The sequence below is a fragment of the Rutidosis leptorrhynchoides genome, chromosome 9 (assembly GCF_046630445.1).
Source record: "Rutidosis leptorrhynchoides isolate AG116_Rl617_1_P2 chromosome 9, CSIRO_AGI_Rlap_v1, whole genome shotgun sequence".
Lineage (NCBI taxonomy): Eukaryota > Viridiplantae > Streptophyta > Magnoliopsida > Asterales > Asteraceae > Rutidosis > Rutidosis leptorrhynchoides.
The window spans coordinates 79,850,205-79,857,945 of record NC_092341.1 but is presented as its reverse complement, the minus strand read 5'-3'; positions in this window follow the sequence as shown (position 1 = coordinate 79,857,945).

The following is a 7,741-nucleotide window of genomic DNA, read 5'->3' as shown; positions in this document are numbered from 1 at the left end:
GATTTGATGAAAATATGAAAATGAGCTTAAGTTTGATATAAATTGGAAATGTCATTGTAATTATTTTGATTGATGATTTTGCTGACACTAATGCATATTTGGATGCACAAAAATTGTGTTTGATGTGTTTTGGAGACTGAAAGGGGTGAATCTTCATCCCAAGCTCGCAATGCTCCTGCTGAGAATGCGGAACAACAGGAGGTGGATAACTACTACAAACAAGATATACCTCATCCAGTCATGACATTTTCTGATATGCACTTGGAAGATTTGCACCCGAACCTGAGATTTGACAGACTTTGGATAGATTATCCAAAATACCAAAGGGGTTTGCATACTCTTCATTCTAAAGCTGTTGAGGTACCTAGGGTCATAGAATGGGGACCATTAGAAGCTGTAGAATTGGCCGGGCCAATTAGGGAATTACTTGCACAGAGGTATGGTAATTCTACTTTTAACGATTGGGTACGGTTATTCGACATGCGTAGACCTGTATATAAAATATGGTGTGAAGAATTGTTGTGTAGTATAGAATTAAATGATCGGGTAGCTAGTTTAACCGATCGATCTTTTATTAGATTTTTGTTAGGAGGTTCGATGCATGGCTCAGGCTTTATGTATATATACGCCTGAGGAGTTAGCATCTGCTGATTGTAGAGGGTTGATACTAAACGGTAGGAAGATAGACGAAAATTTTGATACGCATGGTGTATGGAGTCAAATGACTAGCCATCACCGATTTAAAGGGGGAAATTACTCTTATTTGGATATAGATAGAGCAGAGTTAAGAGTAATTCATAGGTTTTAAGCTAATTCGATTACACAAAGAGGTAAGAATAAGGAAAAGGTAAATGAACAGGATTTATTTTACCATATGTGTATTCGAGACCTACAAAGCGCTGTAAGTATACCTTATTGTGTGGGTTATTATTTATCAGCTATGGTTAGGGGGATGAGACCGCATAGCATAATAGGAGGTGGTATATTTATTACTTTGACTGCTGAATATCTCGGTGTGGATATAAGTCGGGGGGGATTATTAATCGAAGAACCAGAACTCCGAGATACAATAGGTTTAAATGTATACCATGGTGCGAAAGCTTTGAAGAGGCGAAATAATGCCGCAGTACGATATAATGGTAGACATCCACAGGTTGAGAGAAACCAACAGCAAGGTAATGTAGGAGGGGGAAATGAAATGGCAGAAATGCAAAGGTTTATAGCGTCACAAGAGTATGAAAATGCTAGACATAGAGCATTTGAAGATTGGCAAGTTCATCAAAACAAATCATAGCTTATTGCCAACATATAGGTAGAAACTATATTCCTACTCCATCGCCCATATTCCCTCCCTGGTCTATAGAGATTCAACCACCGTATCCTACGTATAACCCAGCCGAAGCATTTTATAGCACATATGGTTATGCATGGAACCCCTACTGGTATCAGTATCATCCCTAGTCTACTTAGTTTTTTATTTATTTTATTATTTGTAATGTTAATACATTTAATACTTATGTTGGATTTGTAATAGTTTTATAATTTTCTAAATTTTATTATTAGATTTTAATAATTTTTGAATGTGGGGTAATATACCAAACTTAAAAAATATGTATATATGTTTGCAGTTTATCTTATGTACACAATAGGGTAAAATAACGTATTTTCAAAGACTGGCATTAAGTTCAGCAAAAGCAACTAATTTTGACAACAAGATGCAAAATATATGTGAAATAACAGCAAGACGGAATGAACAAATGATATGCACCATTTATCATTCAGCAAAACACAAATATGTTTGGAAACTTTGGTAAAATTTAATCATTTCTACGCTAATCACCCTCAATAATTTAAAGTATTACTGATTTCTTGCAAATGAGGGCATTGCAAGATCTTAAGTGTGGGAAGGGGTTAAATTCTTTCGGATTTTAAAATTTTTATCTTAAACACTTGGTTACCATTAAAAATACTAGTAAAGCAGTAGTTGTATTAGAATCTAGTGCTCTCTGATAATAAAGAACAGCCTTAGTCTTATATACTGACTACCCAATTCTAGTAAAATTTTTCAAAATTTTCAATTAAATGAACTCAAAATCATGTTTATACATATTTATGAATGATAAAACTAGGTTTTAACACTGAAATTATTGTTACCTCGGAAAGGACATAAATTGAGAAACAAACCAAAATGTTAAAATTCATTTAAAATGGAATAGAGGATAATAAAAAGGAAAATAAAAGCCAAGTGTGGGAAAAATTACCAAGTTATCTTAAACATATGTCAAATATTTCTGTAACAAATAACTGAAAATACTTTTGCTTTGGACTAAACAAAACTGTTTTACCCGATGAAAGAAAAGAAGAGATGGATCTATACGATGAATCAATTCCATCATTAAAAGGAAGTAAAGTCTTCCGAAAAAGAAACGCGCTTCTTGATTTAGGTCAGGAAGTTGTCGTTCAGACCAGCTGTAGGTTGACGAAAAATCTAGAAAAGTCATCACTAAAATCAGCAGGAAATCCACGGACCTCAGCATCAAACAGGGTCGCCAAGTGGTCAGATTTATCCTAACTATGAGAAGGATTTATCTCGTACAATGGGGGGCACCGTGCAAATTAGCTTGATAAGACTAATAAATCAGATCCCCAGAAAGGATAATCTCCTTAAAGATTAAAAATCAGCTTTTAAGACTGATATTACTCAATCCTAGAGATTGACCTTAAAGATTGAGAATTACAAACTCATGGAATTCAATGATATCTAAACTCGAGCTTGAACGAGAAAATATTTTGATCAAAATTATAAACCGATTTGTTTTCTGAAAACCCATTTTCAATGCGTTCATTACCATTGAACGTAAAATCCTAGGAATTCACCTGGAATTCATTAGGTCACCTGAACCAAATCGGGTGTCAACCGTAAGAACGGTGGTTGCATAGCATGGTCAAAGACAGGACCTTGTGCCAGACCGAAAAATTATAAGGGTGAGCTTTACTATTGCTCCTACCAAGGATAGTAATTGCGTCCGACACGTTATAGACCATAATTAAAAGCATGTCAGGGGATATTGCCTTAACAGTTGCTTGTTCAATGCTTTCCTTTACAACCGGACGGTAGTTTACCGAAAGGTAATATACGGGACAAGTAAACTGGACGTGTTGCTTTCCTAATACAAGGTTAGCAAGTGGGTGACACAAAACCATAAGTTTTGAGCTAAAATTTTCAAATCTGAAACCCACCAAACCCACAAAAATAATTTGCAAACACCGGTGAAGGGTTATTCCGGAAAACTTATCTAGGGTAAAAACTAGATTTAATTTTCAAAAGATCAAATGTTTTCATAAAGATCCAATTTCCTTAATGGATCTAAATTTTTATAGTCATGTGAGACTGTAAACCATATCGTTACTACCATTGTTTATACCGCCGTAAAGAAATCACTGATGTACAAAGTGTGAAGAATAAAGAAGTGATTCTAGTATTTTAAGACTATATTGCTTGAGGACAAGCAACGCTCAAGTGTGGGAATATTTGATAATGCTAAAAATGAACATATATTTCATAGCATTATTCCTCAAGAAAGACAAGCTTTTAGTTGCAATTGTTCTATTTAAAAGTGATATTCGTTTAAATAATAAAAGGTGAAGACAAAAGACAGATTCGACGAATTGAAGACGCAAATGACCAAAAAGCTCAAAAGTACAAAATACAATCAAAGAGGTTCCAATTATTGATAAGAAACGTCTCGAAATTACAAGAGTACAAGATTCAAAACGCAAAGTACAAGATATTAAATTGTACGCAAGGACGTTCGAAAATCCGGAACCGGGACCAGAGTCAACTCTCAACGCTCGACGCAACGAACTAAAAATTACAAGTTAACTATGTATATAAATATAATATAATATATAATTAATTATATAAATTATATATATATTATATTTATATAATAAACCGTCGGTAAACAAAGAGCCAAAATGGAGTGAGCTGTAATTACAAACTCCGCGACTCGCGGAGTTTGAAGAGCAAAAAGGGCGCGAGTCGCGGAGCTCACCTGGACTCAATTCCCTATAAAAGCAAACGCAGTTTGATCGCAAAAACCATCCAAATTCAATCTCTCTCTATATATGTATACGTAAATATATTTATATTTATATTTTAATTTTAATTTTAATTATAATTCTAATAATAAGGGTATGTTAGCGAATGTTGTAAGGGTGTAAGTCGAAATTCTGTCCGTGTAACGCTACGCTATTTTTAATCATTGTAAGTTATGTTCAACCTTTTTACATTAATGTCTCGTAGCTAAGTTATTATTATGCTTATGTAATCCGAAGTAATCATGATGTTAGGCTAATTACTAAAATTGGGTAATTGGGCTTTGTACCATAATTGGAGTTTGGACAAAAGAACGACACTTGTGGAAATTAGACTATGGGCTATTAATGGGCTTTATATTTGTTTAACTAAATGATAGTTTGTTAATGTTAATATAAAGATTTACAATTGGGCGTCCCTATAAATTACCATATACACTCGATCGGACACGATGGGCGGGGTATTTATATGTACGAATAATCGTTCATTTAACTGGACACGGGAATGGATTAATAGCCACTAGAATAATTAAAACAGGGGTGAAATTATGTACAAGGACACTTGGTATAATTGATAACAAAATATTAAAACCTTGGGTTACACTCAGTCGACATCCTGGTGTAATTATTAAACAAAGTATTAAAATCTTGTTACAGTTTAAGTCCCCAATTAGTTGGAATATTTAACTTCGGGTATAAGAATAATTTGACGAGGACACTCGCACTTTATATTTATGACTGATGGACTGTTATGGACAAAAACCAGACGGACATATTAAATAATCCAGGACAAAGGACAATTAACCCATGGGCATAAAACTAAAATCAACAAGTCAAACATCATGATTATGGAAGTTTAAATAAGCATAATTCTTTTATTTCATATTTAATTTCCTTTATTTTATATTTAATTGCACTTCTAATTATAGCACTTTTATTTATTGTTATTATATTTAATTGCACTTTTAATTATCGTACTTTTTAATTATCGCAAGTTTATTTTATCGCACTTTTATTATTCGTAATTTCATTATCGTTATTTACTTTACGCTTTAAATTAAGTCTTTTATTTAATATTTTACATTTGGTTTTAACTGCGACTAAAGTTTTAAAATCGACAAACCGGTCATTAAACGGTAAAAACCCCCCTTTATAATAATAATATTACTTATATATATATTTGTATTTTTATAAATTTAAACTAATATAGCGTTAAGCTTTGTGAAAAAGATTCCCTGTGGAACGAACCGGACTTACTAAAAACTACACTACTCTACGATTAGGTACACTGCCTATAAGTGTTGTAGCAAGGTTTAAGTATATCCATTCAATAAATAAATAAATATCTTGTGTAAAATTGTATCGTATTTAATAGTATTTCCTGCTAAAATTTAATAGTATTTTATACCCCTTGGCTTTGACATCAATATCCAAAAATCTTGGTTAAACTCAAAGTGTCGGAGTAAGTTATGCCAATGTAGTTTGTTATAAATGGTGTCGGAACGAGTAATGGCGGAGCAAGTAATGTCGGAGCAAGTTATGCCAATGTAGTTTGTTATAAATGTGGAAAACCGGGCAACATTATTAGAAATTGTCCTAAACAGGAGAACACGAATGGACAAGACCGCGGAAGACTTTTCAATATTAATGCGTCAGAGGCACAGGAAGACCCGGAACTTGTTACGGGTACGTTTCTTATTGACAATAAATCTTCTTACGTTTTATTTGATTCGGGTGCGGATAGAAGCTATATGAGTAGAGATTTTTGTACTAAATTAAGTTGTCCATTGACGCCGTTGGATAGTAAATTTTTACTCGAATTAGCAAACGGTAAATTAATTTCAGCAGATTATATATGCCGGAATCGAGAAATTAAACTGGGTAGCGAAATATTTAAGATTGATTTGATAACAGTAGAGTTAGGGAGTTTTGATGTAATAGTTGGCATGGACTGGCTGAAGGAGATGAAAGCAGAGATCGTATGTTACAAAAATGCAATTCGCATTGTACGAGAAGAAGGAGAACCCTTAATGGTGTACGGAGAAAAGGGCAACACGATGCTACATCTTATTAGTAATTTGAAGGCACAAAAACTAATAAGAAAAGGTTGCTATACTGTTCTAGCACACGTCGAGAAAGTACAAACTGAAGAAAAGAGCATCAATGATGTTCCCGTCGCAAAAGAATTTCCCGATGTATTTCCGAAAGAATTACCGGGACTACCTCCACATCGATCTGTTGAATTTCAAATAGATCTTGTACCAGGAGCTGCACCAATAGCTCGTGCTCCTTACAGACTCGCACCCAGCGAGATGAAAGAACTGCAAAGCCAACTGCAAGAACTATTAGAACGTGGTTTCATTTGACCAAGCACATCACCATGGGGAGCTCCTGTTTTGTTTGTCAAGAAGAAGGATGGTACATTTAGGTTGTGCATTGACTACAGAGAGTTGAATAAACTTACCATCAAAAACCGTTATCCACTGTCGAGAATTGACGACTTATTTGATCAACTACAAGGCTCGTCGGTTTATTCGAAAATCGATTTACGTTCTGGATATCATCAAATACGAGTAAAGGAGGATGATATTCCAAAAACTGCTTTTAGGACGCGTTATGGTCATTACGAGTTTATGATTATGCCGTTTGGATTGACTAACGCACCAGCTGTGTTCATGGACCTTATGAACCGAGTGTGTAGGCCATATCTTGACAAGTTTGTCATTGTTTTCATTGATGACATACTTATTTACTCAAAGAATGATCAAGAGCACGAAGAACATTTGAGAAAAATGCTAGAAGTATTGAGGAAAGAAAAACTGTACGCTAAGTTTTCAAAGTGTGCATTTTAGTTGGAAGAAGTTCAATTCTTCGGTCACATAGTGAACAAAGAAGGTATCCAGGTGGACCCGGCAAAGATCGAAACCGTTGAAAAGTGGGAAACCCCAAAAACTCCGAAGCATATACGTCAATTTTTAGGATTGGCTGGTTACTACAGAAGATTCATCCAAGATTTCTCCAAAATAGCAAAACCCTTGACTGCATTAACGCATAAAGGGAAGAAATTTGAATGGAATGATGAACAAGAGAAGGCGTTTCAGTTATTGAAGAAAAAGCTAACTACGGCACCTATATTGTCATTGCCTGAAGGGAATGATGATTTTGTGATTTATTGTGACGCATCAAAGCAAGGTCTCGGTTGTGTATTAATGCAACGAACGAAGGTGATTGCTTATGCGTCTAGACAATTGAAGATTCATGAGCAAAATTATATGACTCACGATTTGGAATTGGGTGCTGTTGTTTTTGCATTAAAGACTTGGAGGCATTATTTATATGGGGTCAAAAGTATTATATATACCGACCACAAAAGTCTCCAACATATATTTAATCAGAAGCAACTGAATATGAGACAACGCAGGTGGATTGAAATGTTGAATGATTATGATTTTGAGATTCAATACCACCCGGGGAAGGCGAATGTGGTAGCTGACGCTTTGAGTAGAAAGGACAGAGAACATATACGGGTAAAAGCTATGAATATAATTATTCGTAGTAACCTTACTACTCAAATAAAGGAGGCGCAACAGGGGGTTGTAAAAGAAGGAAAGTTGAAGAATGAGATACCCAAAGGATCAGAGAA